The sequence below is a fragment of the Aedes aegypti genome, chromosome 3 (genome assembly GCF_002204515.2).
Source record: "Aedes aegypti strain LVP_AGWG chromosome 3, AaegL5.0 Primary Assembly, whole genome shotgun sequence".
Lineage (NCBI taxonomy): Eukaryota > Metazoa > Arthropoda > Insecta > Diptera > Culicidae > Aedes > Aedes aegypti.
The window spans coordinates 150,863,992-150,889,074 of NC_035109.1; the positions used below are offsets into that span (position 1 = coordinate 150,863,992).

General features: G+C 36.0%; 1 protein-coding gene across 3 annotated transcripts in view; it reads right to left on the reverse strand.

The window, feature by feature from the left end:
- The window catches only part of LOC5567598, a 387,298-nt gene extending 362,796 nt beyond the window's left edge, over window positions 1-24,502 (reverse strand). For 2 of the 3 annotated variants that reach the window (XR_002502772.1, XM_021855931.1), the window contains exon 1: window positions 24,255-24,502. The gene's annotated coding sequence lies outside the window, so the exon portion shown is untranslated. Of the gene's footprint in view, window positions 1-23,035; window positions 23,054-24,254 lie in introns of those variants that run through there. The other variant, XM_001657525.2, reaches the window with a different exon arrangement.
- Window positions 24,503-25,083: the final 581 nt, after the last annotated feature.

Consider the following 25,083-nt stretch of genomic DNA (forward strand, 5'->3'; position numbering starts at 1 on the left):
AACTAAGAGCTACGTTCCAGTTTTGATCATATAAATTGATTTCGAAACCATAAAAAACAGTTCAAACCCAACTTATAATAGTTACAACAGCATAAACTTAATAAATATAGCGATTTTCTACTTAACATTGTATAATTGAGTCCATTCAAGAGCAATACGGTTCATCTTGATAACAGCCTTCCACATCATCACCAGGCAACACTCCAGCACCAGTTTGTTCGCCTAAATCGAGTCCAGTCAAGCATCTCCCCAACACTCAACACTGACTGGCTTCCCTCATTACCCAACGACATGCATTGTGAGCAAGCGACGAACCCTCTTTTGCCTGGTCGGTCAGTCGGGTCAACTTCATGCATATTGCGGGTGGGAAAATTGCACAATTTAAAGCGATTCATTTCACTTGGTCACTAACGAAGATAGCTGCTTTAAATTCACCCTCCGACCTCTTTGATCCAGTTGCACTTATAATCGCTCTGTTTTAAATCATCTCCCTTCGTAGTGTGGTGCACTGGTTTTCACCTCATAACATAACCATGCAGAGCATCTTCTCTAATTGCCAACTCTTTGCTCCACCATTTCTGCGACAAGAGCTCACGGGCCAAAATAAATTTTGCGTGATAAATAGACGCGTGATAGAATGGAGCAGTGTGTCTTGCAATATTAATTTCATCAAAGTCTTTCTAATAGAAAACATAAATCGCGTGAAGGAAAAGATTAAGTATCAGAAAACCGATTATTGAAGAGTTTACGTTTTTTTGTAAAATGTGTGAATAACAAACAATTACCGCGCCGTGATAAAAACTACATGTGAACCATGCTAAAATCGAGCGTGTTATAAAAGGCGGGATGAAAGTGAGCTGTGATAAAATCGAGAAAACACTGTATTGGAAAGCTTCCTGATTCCTTCATAATTTCTTCCAAAACTAACTCCTAAATTTATGCAGACATACCCATATTCAGCCATTCCATGAAAAACCGATCTTGTGGGTCATTGAATTCCGTGAAAATTTGCTATTTTGTTGCTTCTCCGAAATAAGGATACAAGTATTTTTTTTTTCTTGAAAGTTCAGGAAATTTTACGTTTACTGTCAAGTTTTCAGCGATGTATAATTTTTAGTTGTTGAGAAATTTTTTTTTTTGAAAATAAAAATCAGTCATTTTTTATCGGCACATAGAATTATTATTTAAAATAAAAAACATTTCTTTTAAACAGTTCAACTGATTTCCAATCTTTTTATGGAAGATTTCAACTTTTCAGAAAAAAATATAAAACTCTGAATTTTTTTTTACCTGAAATAATAAAAAAATCCAAAAAAACACGAAATTTTATAATTTTTCAGATAGAATTTTTTTTAGAGTTTTATTTTTTTTTTTTTTTTTTGAAAAGTTTAAATCTTAAACTTTCATTCTTTAATGAAAAAAATCCATAAACATGTGTATCCCTATATCGGATAAGGAACAAAATCGCAAAATTTCACGGAATTCAGTGACCCACTAGATCTGTTTTTCATGCAATGGCTGTATTAGTATTTCGAAGTGTTCAGAAAAACTGTGATAATTCATTTTATATATTCTTCAGAAATACTTAATAGATTTCTTTCAGAATTAATTCCTACAATTTCTGTAAGAATCAAGAATAATTCCTATATTACCAAAATTTATACAAAGATTCATATAAGAGCTATTCTGTGAATTTGTTTGGAAAAACCTAACAATAATTTTCTCAGGAGCTCCTCTTAACATTTCTTCTTTTCATCATTTTAAAAGTTCCTACAGAATATCATTAATAAATTGTTACATATTCATTCATAGAGTTTTTAAAAAAATCCATCCAGAAAGTCCTGCAAAGGATAATCCAGGTGATTTATGATATGATTTGACTTAATACTTTCCTAAAAGCATTCCTTGCAGCAGTTTATGGAATCCAAGAAGTTATATCTTAAGAAATTAGGTTTTTAGGTTTTGCAGATTAGCTATTAGTTGTGAGACCCGAAGAAAGCACTGTATGATGTTTTGAAAAAATCTATTTTCCTAAGAATTCCTGAAAAATCCATCCAGAAGTTTATGTAGGAATTTCTTCTAAAAATACTTCAGACCTTAATTCAGAAAGTTCTAGAAGGGTTTATCCAGATTTTTTCTAATAATATCGCTTGTAGAAATTTATGGAATCCAGGAAGTGATATCTTTAGAAAATGTCTTTGGATTCCAAAGAATCAATTTTGGTAGTATCTTATATGGTAGTATAGTAATCTTGGAGATAATTCATAGTTATTTTTTTTGTTCAGAGGCTTCACCATAAAGAGGCATTCTTCTCTAATAAGGTTTAACTATTGAAATAGTACCCGAAGTGAATGAAGTACTGAGAAAACAAATTTTCCCAAGGATCTAAATCTCTATAAAAATATATTCCTGAATCCATCCTACAAGGATTTAGCCCGGAATTTTTCTAAGAATATCCTTCGCAGAAGAGTATGGAATCCAGGAAGTAATGCCTTGAGAAAGGTCCTATGGATTCGGCAGAATAATTATTGGTAGTGTGCTTAGTGGTATTCATAGATAGATTATAGTAACAAACATAAAACCCAAAGAAGGCATTGATTCAATGGATCATTGGTAGTTTTTGCAAGTGCTCACCGCATCAAAACAAAGGCACCACTATATATGGGATTTAACATTGTGACAGCATTGCTGTTTTTTAAACACACAAGGCTACGGTGGCGCTATCTATGCTTTTCATAGCAGCCGTTTCGGTTATTTTAATGATTCATTGCTGAAAATATTTTTCCTCTGATATATTTTTTATGCTTGAAAAAAGTTCGCTGTCCTTGTTAGGAATTCAGAGAAAAAAATATTTTAATAAACCACAGGAATAATTTCTGGATAAACCAATGCGAGATTTTTTAAATGAATTTTGTTATATTGCCTGGAGGAAATATTATTTACAGGTATTTCTGGATAAATTTTGGGAACTCTTAGAAATTCAAAATTACGGAAATCACATAAATTTTTGATGATATTTTTGGGGAATCCTTGAAACAACTCCATGGAAAATTTATATACAAAATGTTTTGAAAAACCTCTGATTGAACGCCAGAGAACTTTGAGAATTTCTAGCTAAAACCGTTAACAGACCTTTTTATCTGATACCTGCAGAACATCCCACAATAATTCGTAAATTATTGTTTGGAAAAATATACAGGAAAAATCCCAAACCAATTTCCAATTATCGGAAGAATTTTTCAAACTTCGTCGAAGAAGCTCAATCAGCATTTCTGTTGAAATTTCTAGGAAAGTATGAATTTTTAAACCACTGAAAAATTATTATTGAAAAAAAAAAAAATGGAGTAATTTTTGAAGAATACCTATTTAGGACAATCCTTGGAGATGTTCTCAGTATAATTTCTGGTTTGGTGTAAATTCTGTATTACGTCTAAAAAATGGCATTTCTGGAAGAATTTCCAAGGAGTTTTGAAGGAGTTCTTACGGCATACTCAAAACAAGTGTTTTGATTAGTTGCAGGTTGCATTTCATCAAGGATTTCCAGAGAAAACGGATTTTTGAAGGAATTTATGGAGGCACTAAAGGCCAAGTCCTAAGAGAATTATTAGTGTCAATTTTGAGGTAATATCTGGATTACTGCAGATAATTGAAGAAACTATGGAGAAAATTCCCGAAGGTGGGATCTTAGATTAATATATGAAAGAATTTTTACAAAATTTCAAATATTTTAGTCCCTTGTTGAAAAATTGGGGTGGGTAATGTCTATTACATTACCGCGGGGTTGACGTAGAACTACGATGATTAATAATTTGATTTGTCAAGTGTATGAATTTGTAAGTGTACTAGTTTTGTGTTGTTATTGATCGGATGAAGTTTTCAGAAGTTAACTCTTTTTGGACTTATTTTGGTAGTCCTGAAAAGAACCATTTGTCGTTCTGTGGTTCCGAGAACCAGTGTTTGGTGTTCCAGGAATAATGCCAGATGATTGAATTTGTTTGTTTGGTCGTTGCTTCCTTGTGTTGCTTGGTTGGGTGATCGGTTTCTGGCCGGTTTCGCCAAACTCCTCCAGTAGATTAGATGTTTGATAGCTCGGGTGCTTCGATCGTGATAATCGATAGAATCGGTCCAGTGCTTTGGTCTGTAGCAATATCCATTGCATGAGCATTTAGGCTCTGTACATTGATACTCATCAATATGCAGGCTTGGCCGCTATGATCCAGTATTTCACGCAGTTCGTCTCAAAGCGTCACTAATCGATGATTGCCTAAGCGCTGCAGCTCATTCCTCAAGTCAACCCTCTTGGTAGAATTGCTGCCTTTGGCGTGATTGAACTTAAAAAGTAAGAGGTTGTTTCCGAGATACGACCGCCAAAGTGACGTTGGATAACATTAGCATCTTCTATTTCCTGGCTTGAGACCGTCACGAACTTATGAAAGATTTCTGAGAGAACAGCACCAATTTTCGACCCAACACTAACTTTCGACCGATTTTCGATACGGTTTTGGCCTACTTTGTATGAAAATCCGAAAATTGGCACAGAATTCTTGTAGGTCTAAAATAAGTGCTCTTCTAATCAATTTTCACACTATTTGTTACATGTCAATTCTGACCTATTATGAACATTTTGTGTTATTATTTTGTTGATTCGATTAACATTTCAACCGGTCGATAGAAGAAGAAGCATGAGCGGTAACTTTTGCTCAACAAACAAATATTCCGCTTGAAGGTCCACGCATGATCCACTAAGAGTGATTGCTTAAGTGGGTTCCGAAGCCTTTCGATACTCGTCGTATCCGTGGCGAACGTGCTGAAATTGCATTGAAGCACAATTTCAAACAACTGCCCTTTTCAGGGCCACAATTGATTCAATAATTTATTTAGTTATCAATTATAGTTTCGGATGATTAGTTTTCAACGGAGATAAATGGCAAACAAAGTTTAAGATAGGTTCCCGTCGTTCGGGTCGGGCGGCGGTAGCAGTCTTTTCTGTGTGCGTATTTCTATTCGTTCGACAATGTCTTACCAAATCGAAAGACAACAAAGCTGTTTCTTATTAGTTTTAGCTCTGTGTTCGACGAGTTGATACAGATCGCTCTAGTATCATTTAGGTAGCGACGGCGACAACGGCATTATGCGATCATCTCTAAATGCGAAACAAACCGGGAGGAATTCTTCATTCAAGTGCCGTTCGCAATTTATCCGACTCATGCACACACTGTCGAGGATCGCCCCGCGCGCGCACAATGGGAAATTTATTTCCCATTTATGGTTGCGTGCAAATGACTGACCAAAATCTGAATCAATCACATTCAATCATCAGTAATGTCGCTCTTCACGGTGGAAAATTCTCACAACTCTTTTAAAATGAAATTGTCGTCCTGAAAAGGACGGTCGGTGGTAGTCACCGTCGATCAAACTGGCTTTTCATTCCATTGTTAGACAGAAACACACCAAAAGATCACCGAAAACGATTAAATTAAAATGCGGTCGGTAATTTTGTGCTCTCTTGTCCATCCTTGTATTCGACGGTTTGCTCACTCCTCCGACGGTAATTATCAAGGTTTCTGGACGCATTCTCCACGAATTCAATGGGCTAGCTGGATGCCAAGGGCCATGATGAGCGATTACACGGAACCCGCAGCTTTTAGCTTGGGAATAAACAGCAGCAGCAGCGACGAACGTGTAAATTTTATTCCGATATGAGTCCTTCTCCGGTTGCTGGTCAACGATTGACTGATGCGCGCGTGAAGTCGAGTTTGGTTGGCTTCGACTGAACACGAGATAATAAAGAGAAGTAAGAAGAAGACCGAAAGGGGCGTTTCCCTTTGAATGACGAAAGTGGCTAAGATATCGCGCAATGATGTCTGTGTCAGGAATACACAAGAAAAATGTGCTTTTCTATAAAAAATAAGACATGCTTCGATATTTCCCAATTTTTCAATAGTTTAGTCATGATAATCAATAGTTTTCATTGTTGGAGTAGATTCGAAAGATTTCCAATCGATTGGTGCAAGAATCTTGACAATCTATCCGGGCGTTAGTAAGTTATTAAAAGTCAAAATCTAACAACTTTTCGTGACGTGAGCGATTTTTCGTTTTTCGAAATTGTACCCCAGTATGTTGCCGTAAGACGTTATCCAACGTCAAAAAATTGGAAGAGTTTGTCAAAAATAGCCCTTGCAGTGAAGTAACCCGCGACAAACCAACATATACCAATTGCTGATCCTGGCTTTTGTCATAGTCGTACACGACCTCGGGGAAAGTTCCACCTTGCGACTTATGAACAGTAAAAGCACAGGCGCCAACCATCGGGAACTGAATGCGTTTGCATGTGATTATGCCGCACAGTTTGAAAGTAAAATAAAAATTCTCTATACAGGAGTGAAATTGGAGTTTCAAAACCAAGAGCCTTACGTTGATATGAAATATTTTGAACTCTTATAACTGTTTTCTGGTTTAACGAAATTCCTTGAATAGCACCTCAATTGAAAGACAAGACATCAAAGGGTCATGTCGTTCACTTACTGAATCCCACATAACTGTCTAAATAGTTTAATAACTGTTTTAGAAGAGAACGTTGATTTCAAGCAAATCTATAAATAGGGGTGGCTAGAGAAAATTTGACGTCATTTGCTTTCCATTCTCCGCTTGGATCGCATCTCAGCAGGCAACAGATCGTCTTGCTCTGACCGGGCGTGCTTCTCAGGCACAGACTTCGATAGCGAAGGACTTCCCCGTTTGTCTTGCTTCGCTCAAATCAAACTGTCGAGCGAGCGAGAGAAGATGCCGTCCGAAGCCAAAGTCATCACCGCTGCCGCCGCCAAGAAGAAGAAGAAGAAGAGGAAGCAGTCCACAGGAAAATTTGCGGTCGAACTGTGAACACGGTCGGGCAATTCATTCTGGCTTTGTGCTTCACCGCTTGTTTGCATTCACCCAGCCATCGTCATCGCCGCCATCATCAGATTTCAACTTAAGCCCGGTGATCCACTACCTGTTATTGTTGTGCGTCATCCACGCCACGAATCTTTCGGTTCGTCGTATAAGCAAATAACTTGCTCAAATTTATACATTTGAGTTGAGGATTCCCCGTTTGACCATGGCAATCAACTGATAACATCCCGCAGTGTTATTTATCTGTAAGAGCATCAAAGCTAACAAAGCCTTGATGGCCCTGAAAAGGGTGGAAAAGAGTCAAAAGAGAAATATTTCCGACTTTATATATGACTTCTTATATTCCTAAATCAATTTCACAGCTTCATACAAAATTTCATTTGTCATGAATAATTTATGACTAAACATTTTGAGACTGTAATCGCGGACGCTGCTGCAGTGCCGTCGGGGTGAGTGCTCAACATTCCACAACAATTGTAAAATAGAGTGGCATTTCCAACAGCCTCTTTGATGTTCCATATTTTGTGGGAACACTTTGATTAGCAAAATTATCACATGTAACAAAATTGCGACATTTTAAGAATGCATTCGAATAGACATTCTCATTGAACAATTGTAATAATTTTGGCACCCATGGATCAGAAATTTACCGTCATAATAAAGAAAACTATTGAATATCATGCGTGATTTTAATTTATTGTAAGCTATTAAAATAATGTTGATATTTTTACTGTCCATACGAACGCGCATGTGAATTTTCCAAGATATGTAAATCCCTTACCAAGACATCAACTTCATGTACCTTATCCTAGATTGGTCAATCAGAAGAAGGCGAAGAATACGAAAGGGAGGAGCATCGTCTGCAATTCAAATTATGTAAAACATACTATCTTTGACAGATTCGGTTCATTTAAGGGACGAAGGACCTTCGGATTAAAATCCCTCTGTAACAACAACAGGATTCGGTTCATTTCATTTACACTTTCGAGCTAGTAAGAACTTCTCGTGATAATATAGCTAGTAATATTTCTTAATGTGCTTACCAAAAACTTGCTATAATCTCTTAATTCATCTCGTAGCATCATACAATATCTGATGTATCACGAATAATCGACAATACGACAATTTGAGGATGTTCCGAGAACTCTGCTGCAGTGCCGTCGGGATGCAATAACAGCATAATGCTCATCTTGTACATCCCTTGCCAAGAAATCAATTTCATATAGCCTATTTCTCAGATTAACGCAATAGACAACATGTAGAAAAATCAATTCAGATCAATAGTTGCTCATTACAATTGGTCAAGAAACAATTTATTGATTTTAATGTCGCAATTTTAATACATTTTCCAATTTCCGTACTCGAGAATTTTGGAAGCGGGGGCCGTGATGCTCTGGATGGATTGTCCTCCATGACTGGTCCTGGCTGGATATATTCGTGGGGAGAAACTCGACCCTTTACTGCAGGAATTTCATTAACAACTCTTTGGTAAAGCAGAAATTTTCCGAGGAAAATTCTGATAAAAGTGAACTTTTTCAAAACAACTCTTATTGATTGGAATATTTATCAACAACTCTTTGTTAAGTAAAATCATCCTTAATAACTCTTTGCTTCATCGCCAAACCAAACCATTTCATTGAATTCATCATGTACAAGAATATGAATGGTAAGGAGAGGCAGATGGTGTATATTTCGCTGGCGTTACTTTCCAACAGGTCGCCGGTTCGCGCTGACTACTAATCCGTCCACTGAATGTTTTTCAGTTGTTGCTTTCGCTTCGTTGCTCTCTGGTTCCGTTCGCTACTCGCACACTGCTGTGGCTTTCACGCGCTCTTCTTTGCTGCTCCGCTGCTTGATCCGTTCATTATGCCGTTCGATTTGTGAATGAGCTGGGAGCAGAACAACCAGTGGTTTTATTTACTCGAGCTCCGTTCACCGATGGCGAGTGGTGGGGTTCTCGCTTGGTTGTTTCGTCACTCCGTTCGCTACTCGCACGCGATTGGTTATTGCTTTCGCGCTATTTTCGTTGATGGTGTAATTCTTCGCTGAGAAAAAAAGGCAACTATTGATTTTTCATGCAAAATGACCGACTTTGATAAACTATATCTCAGTTATTTATGAACCGATTTGAATGAAATTTTCACAGAATATCAGACATAACTTAAATTTTAACATATGTTTTTGAGTGATTTACTAAACATATTGAAGGAATAGCTTCATGGTATCTTCAGCAAAGTTGTAGACTTTGACGAGATGAATAAGTTTGCTGAAGACAGTTTGTGTGTAAGGCTATGAAATTTTAAGATAAAAAGTTTTGAATTTTTCGTCGAAAACTACAGTTTAGTCAAACCGTTATTACTTACAAACTTGTGATTGGAAAAATTATTCAAATATATATGTTAAAATCGAAGTAACATCTGATGTTCTGTGAAAGTTTCATTCGAAAATATTTCCATAATAACTGAGATCTAACTTACCAAAGTTAGTCATTTTGTATGGAAAATCGAAAAAGTTGCAAATGCATGCGAATAAGTTGGGGCCTTCCTTAGCCGAGTGGTTAGTGTCCGCGGCTACAAAGCAAAGCCATGCTGAAGGTGTCTTGGTTCGATTCCCGGTCGGTCCAGGATCTTTTCGGAATGGAAATTTTCTTGACTTCCCTTGCCATAGAGTATAATCGTACCTGTCACACGATATACGAATGCATAAATGGAAACCTTGGCAAAGAAAGCTCTCAGTTAATAACTGTGGAAGTGTCATAAGAACACTAAGCTGAGAAGCAGGCTCTGTTCCAGTGAGGACGTTATGCCAAGAAGAAGGAGATGTTAATAAGTTCTCTGTTTATTCAACAAACCAACTGAATAATTCATGGGTGCACAACAGAAACAGGGTAGCGGATCACAGGGATTTAGTTGAAATCTGGAAACGTAGCTCAATCTTGAAATCTTGAGTGATTTCACAAACCAGATTCTGGATTAACAGCTCAGCAAGCTTCTAGCAGCGAGGTACTTCTCGCTAAGCAAGTTCGGAGGAGCTCTTACCAGCTCGAAAGCGGAAATGGTATGAAACTGAATCCAACGAAGGCAGCATGTTTTATAACCTTGGAATAGCAGATGATGCTCCTCCCTTTTGTGCTCTTCGCTTTCTGAACGACCAATCTGGGAAATGGGTATGTGCCAATAATGTGTTGGGCTTGGAATTACTTGAAAATTGCGGAGAATACTATTACGTGAGAAATTGGTCGAACATGAATTGTTGGAATGATTGGCATTCCCTAAATATTCAATACGAGCTATTGATAATTAATAGTTTTCTTTATTATGACGGTAAATTTCTGATCCATGGGTGCCAAAATTATTACAATTGTTCAATGAGAATGTCTTTTCAAAAGCATTCTAAATATGTCGCAATTTTGTCACATGGGATAATTTTCGTAATCAAAATGTTCCCATAAAATATGGAACATAAAAGGCGCTGTTGGAAAAGCCACTCTATTTTGCAATCGTTGTGGAATGTTGAGCACTCACCCCGACGGCACTGCAGCAGCGTCCGCGATTACAATCTCAAATGGTTGAGTCATAAATTATTCATGACAAATGAAATTTTGTATGAAGCTGTGAAATTGATTTAGGAATATTAGAAGTTATAAATAAAATCGGAAATATTTCTCTTTTAACTCTTTTCCACAAATTTGATGGCTCTGAAAAGAACCGATGGCTTTGTTAGCTTCGATGTTGTTACGGATAACTAACACTGCTCGGACCAGCAAAACTCAGGGGGCTTCTGGTATTTGCTCCTAACGGGATTGCTTCTTGACCACCAATGATGATTTCATCACGAGTCGAAATTTTGAAGCGCGGGTCAACAGCTTCTCGGCCGATTAAATTTGCGGCGGCGATGACGATGGCTGGGTGAACGCAAACAAGCGGTGAACCACAAAGCGAGAATGACTCGCCCGACCGTGTTCACAGTTCGACCGCAATTTCTCCTGTGGACTGCTTCCTCTTCTTCTTCTAGGCGGCGGCAGCGGTGATGGCTTTAGCTTCGGACGGCATCTTCTCTCGCTCGCTCGACAGTTTGATTTGAGCGAAGCAAGACAAACGGGGGCATCCTTCGCTATCGATGTCTGTGCCTGAAAAGCACGTCCGGTCAGAGCAAGCCGATCTGTCGCCTGCTGAGATGCGAGCCAATCGGAGAGTGAAAAGCAAATGACGTCAAATTTTCTCTAGCCACCCCTATATATAGATTTGCTTGAAATCAACGTTCTCTTTTAAAACAGTTATTAAACTATTTAGACAGGTATGTGGGATTCAGTAAGTAAACGACATGAAGCTTTGATGTCTTGGCTTTCGATTGAGGTGCTAATCAAGAAATTCCGTTAAGCCAGTGCAAAGTTATAAACGTTTAAAATATTTCATGCCAACGTAACGCTCCTGGTTTTGAAATTCCAATTTCACTCCTGTATAGAGAAGAAAGACGTACTTCTACGTCAAAAAAGTTTTGTCAGGATTCCATAGATGAATGCTTAAGATATTGCTGAAAACTCGAGGGAAAAATTCAAGTTACTCTAGAGAACTAATTCTGGAATAAATTATTGGAATGGTTATTGAACAACTTCCTTGAACAATCTAAAGAAAAATATATATTGGAAAAAATGGAGTCACATAGCTAATTCTTGCTGAATATGTATCAGATTCCTTGGAATTTTTTTTGAGGAATGTCTTGATTATTTCAGTCTAAGATATCTCAACAGATACTAGACAAAAAAAACTCCAGTAGATCCATTGGGGACTGTTGATAAAACGATCAAGTGATGTTTTGTAAAATCTTTAGCTGGAGTCTAGTTTTAAATCGAATTCCTAACGTTATTCAAAAAGTTTATCTTGACGCAATTTCGCGTAAACATGAATTCTGAAACCAACTTTTAAGAATTCAAAAAAATAATCATCTTTGTAACAATCCTGTTGATTTGACTTTTTTCGTCAGTTAAGGAAAGACAACGCATTTTTGCAAAATCATTTGTCCCGACAAGACCCCTGTACAAGTAAAAAAATACCTTCAATCTACTGGTTTAATAAGTAATCTATTGATGGGTTTTTAATATGGCATAGAGTCTCAACCATTCATACAAATAAACTAAATTGTATATGAATAAATAAATTGTATGCATAAGTACAGATGTTCTTGGTTCTTCAAGGACTCCATGGAGTTTAGATCTAACGATTTAAGAGATACAAATTTTTAGTTACGGTACATCGACTAATAGAGGTTTAACTGTATTGTATAGATTTGTATCGAAAGTATTTGAGTTTTTTTGAATCGTCTTAATTCAATTTTCGGAATTCACGAAAGAAAGTTACGTAAATACTTCGTAAATTGAAGTTTAAGTGTATTAAACTTGCTTACCTTACATGCAAGAAATTTTTTCTTCGTTTGGACATGGGCTGTTCTACCAAAACTTGCTTTCTTATAATTATTGGTATAGAAGCTTATAATAATCTTTCCAAAACATACATTCTTCTGTCGCTAAAGTGAGTACTGGCGTAATGTATAATATTATTCATCCGAGACTTTTCCTTCTTTTAAAAGTTGGCTATAATGTCAATATAAGCACATGCAGTAGTGTTTTCAACTTGTACTGAAAAGCTCTTTATGTGTGTATCGTTGTATAACTGTCCTTCGTTAATAATAAGCTTTGCAATGTACTTCCTGTACTCATCGGTAGTATACAAACTTTATATTCGGTCAAACAATATTCGGCCAATAAATTACTTGCTTTGCTCTTGTCCACAGTTGATCAGTAGAAGTTGTCTTGTTTTATTTTGTATGGGTAAAGGCATCTCACTATAAATATCTTGTTAATGGAAGATTTAATCGAAAATATATTTGGTAGGCGTGATAGCCATCATCATTACGTTCAACCGATACCAAATATATTTTTCAAAATTGTTCCCAATTTTGAGAAATAATTCGTTAGATGCATTTCGCCACACAAATATTTTTCGCGTTACCTTTTAGTGATTTTTCGTGCAAAGACACTAGCGCATGCGCGTTACTATGTGGTGAGAAGCGAATCAGGCCATGCATGTAACCCATTGATCTCTTCTATATCTACACAGATAAAAATATTTAAATTTCAATGTAGTGTAAACTGAGGCATATAGGAAAAATAACCAAATTCATCTATTGTTACGGCATCACGTTTAATGTTCAACTGAACATGCTTGAATGCTAGATGATCGTGTAAATTTAAAGTTCCTTTGATTATAAAATAAGAGGTTGATCGTTGACATTTCAGTTTATTTTGATGCTCCAAATATGTGCATGAAAATAAACTGAAATTTAAAAAAAAAAAACATTCGAGTCAGATTATTCAAGAAATTTTTCATTACAGACTTCTTCAAGGAACTCCAAATATACCATTAAGCCGTAAACCACGTTTACCCATACGATTAAACCAGGTTTAAGGCCTAAGCGGTGGTGAAGAAACCGCTTATAAGTCTACTTTACTGGCAGAGGAGTTACTGGACCTACGAAAATTACTGGAAGAATTCGAGAAAATGAAAGAATTCTCTGTGTGAAATCTGGGTGGAATCCTTAAAATATTAAAAATGTGGTGTTTATTCGAGATTTTTTTTTAGAAAAAAAAAGAAATCCATGCAGTTATTGCTGGAGATATTTCAGTTCGATCCAAGATATTATATGACGCAATTTCATTATAAGTTTCTGTAGATTTTTTATGAAGCATTAGAAGTACTCTTGATTAAATATCCATAAAAAAGCATTGAAGAAAAATCCCTGGAAAAATTCAGAGAAGTGTTAGATGAGTAATTCCTAGCAATACTCTTGGTTCAATACAATCAAACCTCCATGAGTCGATATTGAAGGGACCATCGACTCATGGAAATATCGAGTTATGGAACAGCAATGCTATGGAAAGCTGTTTGAGGGAACCATCATAGTAGCCATTAAATTTGATTTTTGGTATGGTTCCATGAGTCGATATCGAGTAATGGAACATCAACTCATGGAGGTTTAACTGTAATTAGAAAATCTTAGAGCTGTTTATGAATTCCTAGAGAAATTGTAATAGCAAATTTCGGGCAATTACTGAAAAAAAAATCTTTGAAGTTATTACACTTTCAAAAGGAAATTCAGATAAAATGCTTGATAGGATAATTATTATAATTTAACAAATAAATCTCTATCTAAACTCATAGAGTTGTCAAATACTAGAGCACCCTCAAATAGAACTTGATTTACCCTGTGCATCATCTTGCAGTGACGTAAAAATGTATACCTCGAACTTTATGGAAATACCGTAAATTCTTAAAAAATTATCTCAGAAACTTCTTGTAATACTTGTAAAAGAACTCGTACAAGAACATTCAGAGGAAGTTCTAGTAAAAATTTGGTAGCATTGCTAGAAAATTTCCAACGAGTTTGCTGGATGTGCCACAATAAGAATTCTTCGCAGTTATGCCTAGACGAAGTTCTGGATGAATCCGAGAAAAAAATGCCTGGAAAATTTAAAACTATATCCGGTAAACGGAGAAATTCTTGCAAATTCCGTGGAGTCATACCAGTCCTCAAATTTATTTAAGATTGCATGCAGTAAGTTCTGGGGGAAGTTTTAAAACAGTTATGGAAGGTGTTTTCTCAAATAATTTACCAGAAGTAGTGTCCATTGAATTTTTTTCAAAAGTTGTTGGAGGTCACCAAAACATTAATTTTGGGAGGAATTCCTGGATGATTTATTGTTGTGATTTCTGAACAACCAAAAATTTCTTAAATAAACCCTGAAATAAATATGAGTGAAATTGTTTAAAGAAGCAGATGAAAAACCGAATTTAGTACTATACCATTTAATTCCACTATAGTTTGTATCTTTTGACAGATACGCGTATTTTGACCTCAACTGTAAGGCTGTCTTCAGTATCGTGTACTAGACTCGACTTGTTGAAAGAACTAAAATTAATGAATGTAGGAACTTTTAATTATATCAGAAGATATAAATCTAGTAAAATTTCATTTCACTTTTGGAAACGGATTTTTTTTTTTTTTTTAAATTATTGAGGAATTATTAGTGAGTACTATTTGTTGATCACCGTTGAGGAATCATCAGAATACAGAACCACACAGAATCATAGAAAACGGAATCTAAAGAAGAAATTTAAAAAAAAAATGATATATTCTCTATAGCAGTGTTACCCAAAGTGGGTGAATTCACGCCCATGCGAGAGTTTTAAAAGGAGTATGGGGCGAAAATTTACAAAACTGAATTTTGGGAATGAAAAATTTCGGCAGGCGACGGAATTCAGCATACAAGTAATTGGAAACAATGGCTCAAAATGTTTGGTAGAGACACTTAACCAAATGAGGGATTCCACGGAGGCATGCAAGTCGATTCTGATCGACCATTTCAAAAATATCTGAAACTTTGCACAGTTTTTCAGTTCCATCTAAATCGTCATTTTCCGATATCAAATCTTCAAGTTGAGTCACGACTAACTTTTCAAAAGGGTGTATGTGAAAATGGTTCAAAAATATTCAAAAAGCTGCACAGCAAAAACGGTTCGTTCGATTGTTAGACAACTAAAGAAACAAAGTTAGACAACTAAATAAAGATTCCAAAAAAAAAATACACACAGTAAAAAAAAAATTTTTTTGCATTAAAAAACATCATTTTTGTCACAAAAACTCAAATATCTCAAAACCCTATCGGAATACCAACGTAATTTTTTTAGGGAAAACGGTCCATTATATTAGCTATCTATCATAAAAATTTGGTGATGGTAAGCCAATAAACAAAAAAGTTATGACATTTCAAATATTTCACAAATTTGACACTTAGTGAAAAAAAAATTTTTTTTTTCATTGTTAATTTTTTTAGGACCGCAGTTTGTTGCTGAATTTTTTGTTAAGGGTACCACATGAGGTTAACAAGTTGTTTTCATGATATTTTATTTAATTATTCATAACTATTATAGCATCTATTAGAAAGTTAGACGCGATCCAGTGTTGTGATCTAAAGTCTTGATAGTGTCATATTTTTTATTGTACGTAACTGAAGAAAAATTCTCTCAATAGTGTTGAAACCTTTTGATAAAAGAAACCTATAAGAAATCTTATATTGAAGACAAAAGCTACAAAAAAAGTTTTCTATACAGGTATACGACTAGTTTACCTGCAAAAAGTTTACCTCGTAGAGAACAAGGCGGGTCTATACCCAGGTGATCTAGTATACGTAAAGCAGGTCGGTTTTCTCGGCGCTGGTTTTCTCCACAAAGTTAAAATCTGATTACACCTGGGTATAGACCCGCCTTGGTCGAGAATAGACTTTGTTAATCATATTTGGGAGAAAGCGAGTAACTTCAACAACATCAAAAACATGATAGGTACATACCATGAACATACTCACGAAAAAGCTAAAAATATACTACCACTATGGTTATTCAAGATTTAATTGTAAAATTTTTCTTCAGTCAAGCAAACGACACCAAACTAGTCAGTAAAAACTTAAAAGTGATTTTGTTTATTAAAATCTAACGAGCAACATGAGTAGTCGCTTTCTCAACTGTTGCAGGCCGTATGCAGAAAAAAAGTGTTCGAAAGAGCTACGAAATCTCACCGAAAGCACCATAGATAAACTGAAAGCGGCTGGTTATGCTCCAATGTCTACATTGAATACAAATTTACGCATTTGTACGTCCTGCCGTTTAAACGTTGACAAACGGGCAATCTGTACATCATCGGTGGATCAGGTTGCAGGAAGTTCGAAAACAACAACAACTGAGGAATTACTAGATGCACCGACAACAACTGAGGAGTTACCAGAAGTACCAAGTGCAGATAGTCTTGCCACGGTACCATCAGCGACATCTGTTTCAACAAATCAATCAGAAGATGAGTGCATCCAGAAGGTCAACATCGAACGCTTCAACGAAGGGATAGCTGGAATAAAAGTGACTCCGATTAAATGGACGAAGATGGGTTACGTCAATTATCTCGAGATAAAATACCGTGAAATCAACGAAGCTGTACGAAGAAACCTCTTCAAATTAGGACCTGAGGATGTGGAAAATACAGACTACGATGAGGTAATTATGAATATGAAGGAAAGGTTCTCGAATCTAGCCACGACAAGGAAAGAAAAATTATTGATTTTGTCGATGCTGCCAAGCTCGTGGTCTATTCAAGACGCCATTGATGAGTTCAAAACCAATAGAAATACAACAAAAGAGGCAAAACAATTCAAAAATAACTGTCTTGCAACCAAAAATGCTAGGTCGAGTACTTTATTAACAGATGAGACAAAAGAAAAAATAATTCAATATTTTGAAGACGATGAAGTAAGTAGAGCTATGCCTGGCCAAAAAGATTATGTATCTGTAAAAAAAGATGGAAAGCGTCAAGCAATCCAAAAACGATTAATGATGACTACTTTGAAAGAAGCGTATACACGCTTCAAGGAAATTAACGAAAATATTAAGGTAGGTTTTTCCTCATTTGCAAGCCTTCGTTCAAGGCAATGCAAGCTTCTATCCAATTCAGGAACACATAATGTTTGTGTGTGCACAACACACGAAAATATTAACCTAATCTTACATAGTTTGAAAAGAATCAATTTATGAAAGGATATTAAAATGTTAACTGGTAGTATTTTGTGTGAAAATACAACATCAAAATGATATCTACGATCTTGTTCGGATTGTCCAGATTCTTCATCATTGGAAAATACTTTATTCGCTGAGTTTGAAGAAAATTATATTGATCAGTTATCATTTGAGCAATGGGTGACCACGGATAGGTGTGACCTAGAAACTATTGTAAAACCTGTAGATGAGTTTGTGTCATTTTTTTGCTTGAAATTAGAAAGTTTAATTCCTCACGACTTTATTAAAACAGAGCAATCCCGCTTTTTAAAAAATACGAAAAATACATTACAAGATGGTGAATTTTTAGTCATTTGTGATTTTTCTGAAAACTATAGCTTTGTATTGCAAGATGAAGTGCAGTCCCATCACTGGAACGTACAACAAGCTACAATTCATCCATTCGTTATTTATTTCAATGGAAGTACGCAAATTGAACATTTTAGTTTTATTGTAATTTCCGAAGATTAAAGACACGACTCAGTATCTGTAAATTTGTTCATTGCCAAAATGATTAACTTTTTACGCGTTGATAAGGATAAAGAAATCAGAAAGATATATTTCATGTCTGATGGAGCAGCATCGCAGTACAAAAACCGTAAGAATTTTTCGAGCCTATGGCAATTTAAATCAAAGTACGGAATTGATGCAGAATGGCATTTCTTTGCTACGTCACATGACAAAGGTCCTTGTGATGCTATTGGAGGAACCGTAAAGCGCATGGCCACAAGAGCAAGTTTAGCCAAAGAACGTGAGCATCCAATTAAAACTGCAAAAGAACTATTTGATTGGGCGAATCGCAGAAAAGAAGAAGATTTAACAAAATTATCATTTTGTTTTACTACTACTGAAGAGTACGAATTAACGGCATAAGAGCTCAGCGAGCAATATAATAACGCGAAAACGATCCAAGGAACCCAAAAATTTCAATGTTTCATTCCATTGTCAGAAAATAAAATTTAAGCAAAACTATACTCGAACTGTACTGATAATGATGCAAAAGTGTTCGATATTGTAAAAAAATTGGATAACAATAAATAAATAAATAAGTATTAATAAAATGTTTTCATAATCTCATAACGCATACCCAAATCCAAAACTTTTAAATTTTATATATAACTTTTAGAAACTCATCAATCATACTCTAAAAAAAATATCCTGGTAAAAAAAAAATATTTTCGTGTGATCTGTTAATTCATTTTAATTTATACATATATACATATACATATAATATTTATACATATACATAATATTTATACATATAATATACATAATACTAATGAATACATGAAAACGACTTGTTTAATTCACGCAAGGCCCTTAACAATAAAATCAGCAACAAACTGCGGTGCCCGTAAAAATTTACACCGAAAAAAAAATTTTTTTTTACTAAATGTGAAAATTGTGACATGTTTGAAATGTCATAACTTTTTTGTTTATTGGTTTACCATCACCAAATTTTTATGGTAGATAGCTAATTTAATGAACCGTTTTCCCTCAAAAAGTTACGTTGGTATTCCGATAGGGTTTTGAGATATATGAGTTTTTGTGTCAAAAATTATGTTTTTTAATGCAAAAAATTTTTTTTTACTGTGTGTATTTTTTTGAAATCTTTATTTAGTTGTCTAACTTTGTTTCTTTAGTTGTCTAACAATCGAACGAACCGTTTTTGCTGTGCAGCTTTTTGAATATTTTTGAACCATTTTCACATACACCCTTTTGAAAAGTTAGTCGTGACTCAACTTGAAGATTTGATTTCGGAAAATGACGATTTAGATAGAACTGGAAAACTGTGCCAAGTTTCAGCTCAATAGAAAAAAATGAATTAAAAAATTTACCAAATGTTGGTGCTGTTGCTTGGAATCACTCAAATTGATGTTTATGCTCAAGGGCAGCATCCATTTACTACATGGAAATTTTTGTCCTCCCCCCCCCCCCTTAGACATAAATTATTGAAAGATACATATTATAACATTTCAAGTGTTTCAAACGTGCAAATTATGTGCAAATTTTAGGTGTTTGTATCAATTGATTTCATTTTTTTATAATGACTGCTAATTTGTTTGGAGAGAAAGTTTAGGATTATGATTGGCAACATTTGTTCTTATTGAGAACCTCCAATAATGAAAAGAAAAACAATTCTACACTGCCCATTTGATTATTTTAGTTGCAAATTAGTCCGTAAAATTGACAAATTTCGGTAAATTTTACAAGCAAAATTTTGGTGCCAACAGACCTTTGACATGGATGGAGACAACATCTTCCATGGTGACAGTGGGCTCGATTGGCTTGTCAGATGGATCAGCCCCGAGACATCCAGTTTATTGTTAATTGCTGCAGTTAGGGAACGACGGCACAGGTACTACACACGAATATGAAAAAGGGTAGGGTTTTGAATGAGAAGATAGACGAAATTTGGAGTTACGCCTTTTTTATAGTGTAACCATTGAAAACTCCAATTTTTAATAGATTAATTAGGCATTTTAATACCATTTAGCATGATCAAATGTTTGCATTGACATATTGCATTTATATGTCGCCAAAGTCTTTCACACATATTTTTAGTTTTCCAAAGGCCCAAGTGCTGTTAGCTGTAATTATTATGATTCATGAAATATAGTTATAACCCAACTAGCTACCCCCTCGGCTATTCCGGCTTACATTGTACTGCCCCAGAACTTAAACTTTAATTGCTGAATAATGTACTACACCAACTACACCAACCTCTTTTTACGACCGTTTCTTTTACCGACGGTTCGTTTTACGACCACTTTTTTACGACATTCAGATTAACGACCGTTTAATAAATGATCAATATCTTAAAAAGTATTTAAAATAGAGGAACATGATGTTCAGCAAAATAGTTCAGTAGTTCAAGGGCTAACATATGGTGGTCATTGAACTGCGAAATTCTGCCATCAGGTGGCGCTTGTGAGCATAGAACTTTTGTTTTGCGGATAGCTTAGGATCCTGACCACAGAAAAATCTTAAAGTCTTCGGCAAAGTTGTTCATTAGCTCAAGGACTATAATTATTCTAGCCTAGAGATTCAAAATTTTGCCACCAGGCGGCGTTAGTGAACATGAAACATTTGTTTTGCGGTTATCTCAGGATCCTGACCGCTAAAAATGATGGCGTCTTCGGTAAACTTGTTGAGTAGCTCAGAAATATCCGCAAAACAAAAGTTTCATACTCACTAGCGCCGTCTGATGGCAAAATTTTGAATCGCATAGCTTTTATAATGATTGAGCTTGAGCTACTGAACAACTTTGCCGAAGACGCCATCTTTCTAAGTGGCTAGGATCCTGAGATATACGCAACACAAAAGTCTCATGTTCACTAGCGCCACCTGGTGGAAAAAACTCGATTCTCTTGACAACAATAGTAATAGCCCTTGAGCTACCGAACAGCTTCACCGAAGCCATCTTTCTAAGTAGTCAGGATCCTGAGATATCCGCAAAACAATAGTTCAATGCACACTTGTACTGCCTGGTGGCGCAATTTAACTTAAGCAGTGTTTCCAGCTACGACAAAATTTTGAACCCTTCATAACAAACACTGGATTACAGTTGAAGGGTATTGCTATGTTGTTAAGCATTCTATTTTTCTGTTCCGCTCAAGTTTTATGGTTTTGATCTTTTCTTTATTCTTCTTAAACAGTGTTGCCAGCCACATGAACATTTGTGATTTGGCTGACTGTATGGCACGCAACACTTCCTTCAACTTTGATGAACAATCGGTATCGTTATTTTAAAAATATTTTGGTTTTTGCATATCACACCCCCATAAAATTGGCTCTTTCGATAACAATCGAGCAGTGTTGCCATCTATTACCAAAATATGAAAACTTGAACGGCCATTTTGGAAAGTTCTCAACCCATGCTTCAACTTTGCCGAATATCTCAAATCAGTATTTCCACATCTAGACGTTGCCTTTTTCAAAAATATAATTATAATCCTGGTTTTTTTTACGACCGACTATTTTACGACCCTCCGATAACGGTCGTAAAAAGAGGCAAACATTTAAATTTAAGCTCTTTGAATTCCATTAAATGAAATATTAACGGATGTTCTAAACTTTGCAATGATTTCTTCGATTTGTATTGCTGCTTCCTACGTCGTTAATTTTATTTTACTCCATACACTGCTACCCATAACCTTAACCTCAACTCGTAAAGTATTCTTTGACGTATAGTTCGCTTCGATATACAACAGGTAGCAATCAGTTGCATGTAAAATAATCTCGAATCGTGAGTACCAAACTAGCCAGAATTTTGTGCTTCAAGAACTAATTTGGTTGCATGATGAAATTGTCTCCGTAATGCCTTGAAGCACTTGAGCCTATGGAAAATCAGTTGATTGTGCAATTTGCCATTGAAAACATTTGAACATGCTAAACGGTATTAGAATGCCTAATTATTCTATTTAAATTTCAAAAAAGTGTAACTCCAAATTTTGTTGATCTTCTCATTTAAAACTCCGCCCAGATGTTACAAATGACTATACAAACCAACTTTGATTGAAATTTTGATGGTATATTTATTCTGATAATCACGACCAATGAAACCCCATTTAAATATCTCAGATTTCCTTTGAAATAGTGGACTTAAACAATCAAAAGGGTGTAATATCAAAATGAGCTCTACGATTTTTTTTAATTTTGCCCAGACATGCAGCTTAGCTATAGAAAACGACTAGGAGCACAGATTTGATGGATATTTTTTTTTGTAATAACGGTCAGGGGAGTCCGTGGCAAGATAACTCCAGCTTGCTAACGCAAATCAAGGCAAAATTGATTAAAATCGCTAGTTTTCTTTTGTTATAAATTTTCTACATTTCCGGACAAATATGGTAAAAAGGCCATAGTTTTCTATGCATTGAATTTTCATATTTATTACAAAAAGTAAAAAGATGTGTTTTCCAGCAATTAATTTTTCGTTTGTCGTTCCATCGACTAGAGCGGGAATGGAACTCACGCTTCGCTTTGCATTTACGATACGCCTTAACAACTAACACCGTATTTATTTATTGATACAGGTCAATTAGTGAGCATGATAGTCATTATATGATTTCAAAGTTACAAACGTTTGATAGTTTGTAAACAATTTGAAGACGGCAATGAAGTAGTAAACTTGACAATTTACGTAAGTTTTTTATAAGATGTTTGTTCAAATTTTAAAGAAAAAAAGTGAATAATTCAAATATTTTAATCGCATATCAGGGAGGCGATTGCAACAAAAAATTGAACTTAAGATGACATATATCAAAAAGTTTGGGAAACACGGCTCTAAAGGGTTTAATTAACACCAAGAATTATCGAGAGATATTCTCTTAACACAATCATTTAATTATGATGATCAAATCTCAACTTTCTTGACAGAATAGTTCTTACATTTTTCTTGCTACACCCATCGTCTATGGTTCAAAACTGTGTTTGAAATTGATTTACTGTGATGAAGGTCTTACGCTGGGCACTAATTTAGAGCTACTTACCAGTACTTATCCTATAAATTGGCACAGAATCATAAAACGACCGCAACGAAATGAAAAGATATCCCTCTAATAGCAGTTACATCCGCAGAAACTTATCAAATACAGCGTTTTTCAACTTATTATTGTATAAATGAGTCCATTAAAGTGCAGTACGGTTCATTTTGATAAGAAGCTTCCAATTTATCCTGAGATATCACTAGGGTAATATTCCCTTCTCCGGTTGTGAAACATCCGTGCGCGAGACGTGTGTACAAACCTGGCAATTTTAATTTACACCCCCTACATTTTGTTCTTCTAACCCCAGAAGCAATTAAGAATGTTTCTACACTACTACACTTTTGACCATAGTGTGCGTCGTGATCGATTAATTTCCCTCAGAAATTTACGAAGAATTTCATCGATTACAAGGCGCACTGTGGTCAATAATGTAGTTAAAAGTTGTTCCATATATTTGGACGATTTTCTTCATACAATCTCTAAGCTTATCTAGACGTCCCATAGATGACGTTGTAGGCTCAAACTTCCAGTGTAGCTTCTGGGGTCCAAAAATGGGTGGTGTAACTTAAGAATTTTGCAGTTTGATCATTATGAACCTACTGGTCAGTCAGGTCAACTTCATGCATATCGCCGGTGGGAAAATTGCATAATTTAAACCCATTCATTTCACTCGGCCACTACCGACTACAACTGTTTTAAATTCACCCTCCGACCTCGTTCGTCCAGTTACACTAATGAACCTCTTCGCTCTGTTTTAAATCACCTCCCTTCGTAGAGTGGTGCACTGTTTTTCACCTCATCACATAACAAGACAGAACATCTTCTCTGATTGCTAACTCTTTGCTCTCCTTCTACGGCAGCACTTTTCTTGCACACTTTAACTGGATGGTATTTAGCATTCATTTTTTTCCTGCCTGTCATACTGCTAAATGCCGTTTGCTAGACAGTGGATTCTCCTCCACCGCAATTGCATCACGCGCTAGTTGCAACCATTTTTGCTGCTGCACTGTGCACTCAAAGCTACCGACGATACGAGACGAGAGGAATGCAAATCAACATCCCTCCCGAGATCTACGTCTACTTCCACAGGCCAAATAAGGCGGGCTCATCATGATCTTCACAACGTGTATTCTCCGTGCCCCGAACTCGATCAACAGATTCAACGCAAAAATAACATCGCAAAAACGGTTTCAAATCTGCAACCATGCATGCCAACACTTACACAAAATATGCACCCCAAACGTCGTCGTTGTCGTCGTCTTCGAGTTTGGCGTCGCCTTTTTCAGAACAAACACCTTTCCTAGCGGTCCAATTCAGCTAGTCCTTAGACTTAGACTTGATCCGGTAAAACCCGCAAACCTGAATTGCACACCGGAGATCGCGCCCGAAATCAAGAAATATGTACAGAACACCGCTCCGAATCGATTGCGAACGACCGTTTTTGGTGAGGATTTGATTGAAACTGAACTTTGTTGATTACCGTCCGGGGCCTGGAAGTCGTCGCTGCGCTGCCGTTGAACGTCGTCGCTGCCGCCGTACCTATACCTAGTAAGTAGTAGTCGCGCTGGATCGGCGGCGGCGTCATCTCGCGGAGCAAGGTTTCGCGGTACCGTAAACCAGGGGCAAATTGATCACTAGTTTACATCTATTTGTTATATTATTTTTAGTAAATCAAATATTGTGAAATTATTTTCGGCAAAACCAGTATTCCATTGATCTCTACCAGTGCACGTGATTTTTTATTTATTAAATAACATTAATATTACCTCAAACTAGCTTTTTTACAAGTCAGACTTGATTATGCAGACTAAGCTGAAAGCAGGCGACGTTGGGACGTAATACCAGAAAGAAGAAAAAGAGCATGAAGATTCTTATGAAAAGTTTTCCGGCATTGATTCGTGAAAGTAATGAGGGACCCAAAGGCAAAGAGAAGTGACTTACAATTAGTGCTGTAAAACGGTGACCAGAGTCAGTTCATGCACAAAAGAAAAATGCTACCGCAATGGTGGTTCCTTTTGTGTTATTGCGTTCTTGCTTGCATTGCTCACGAT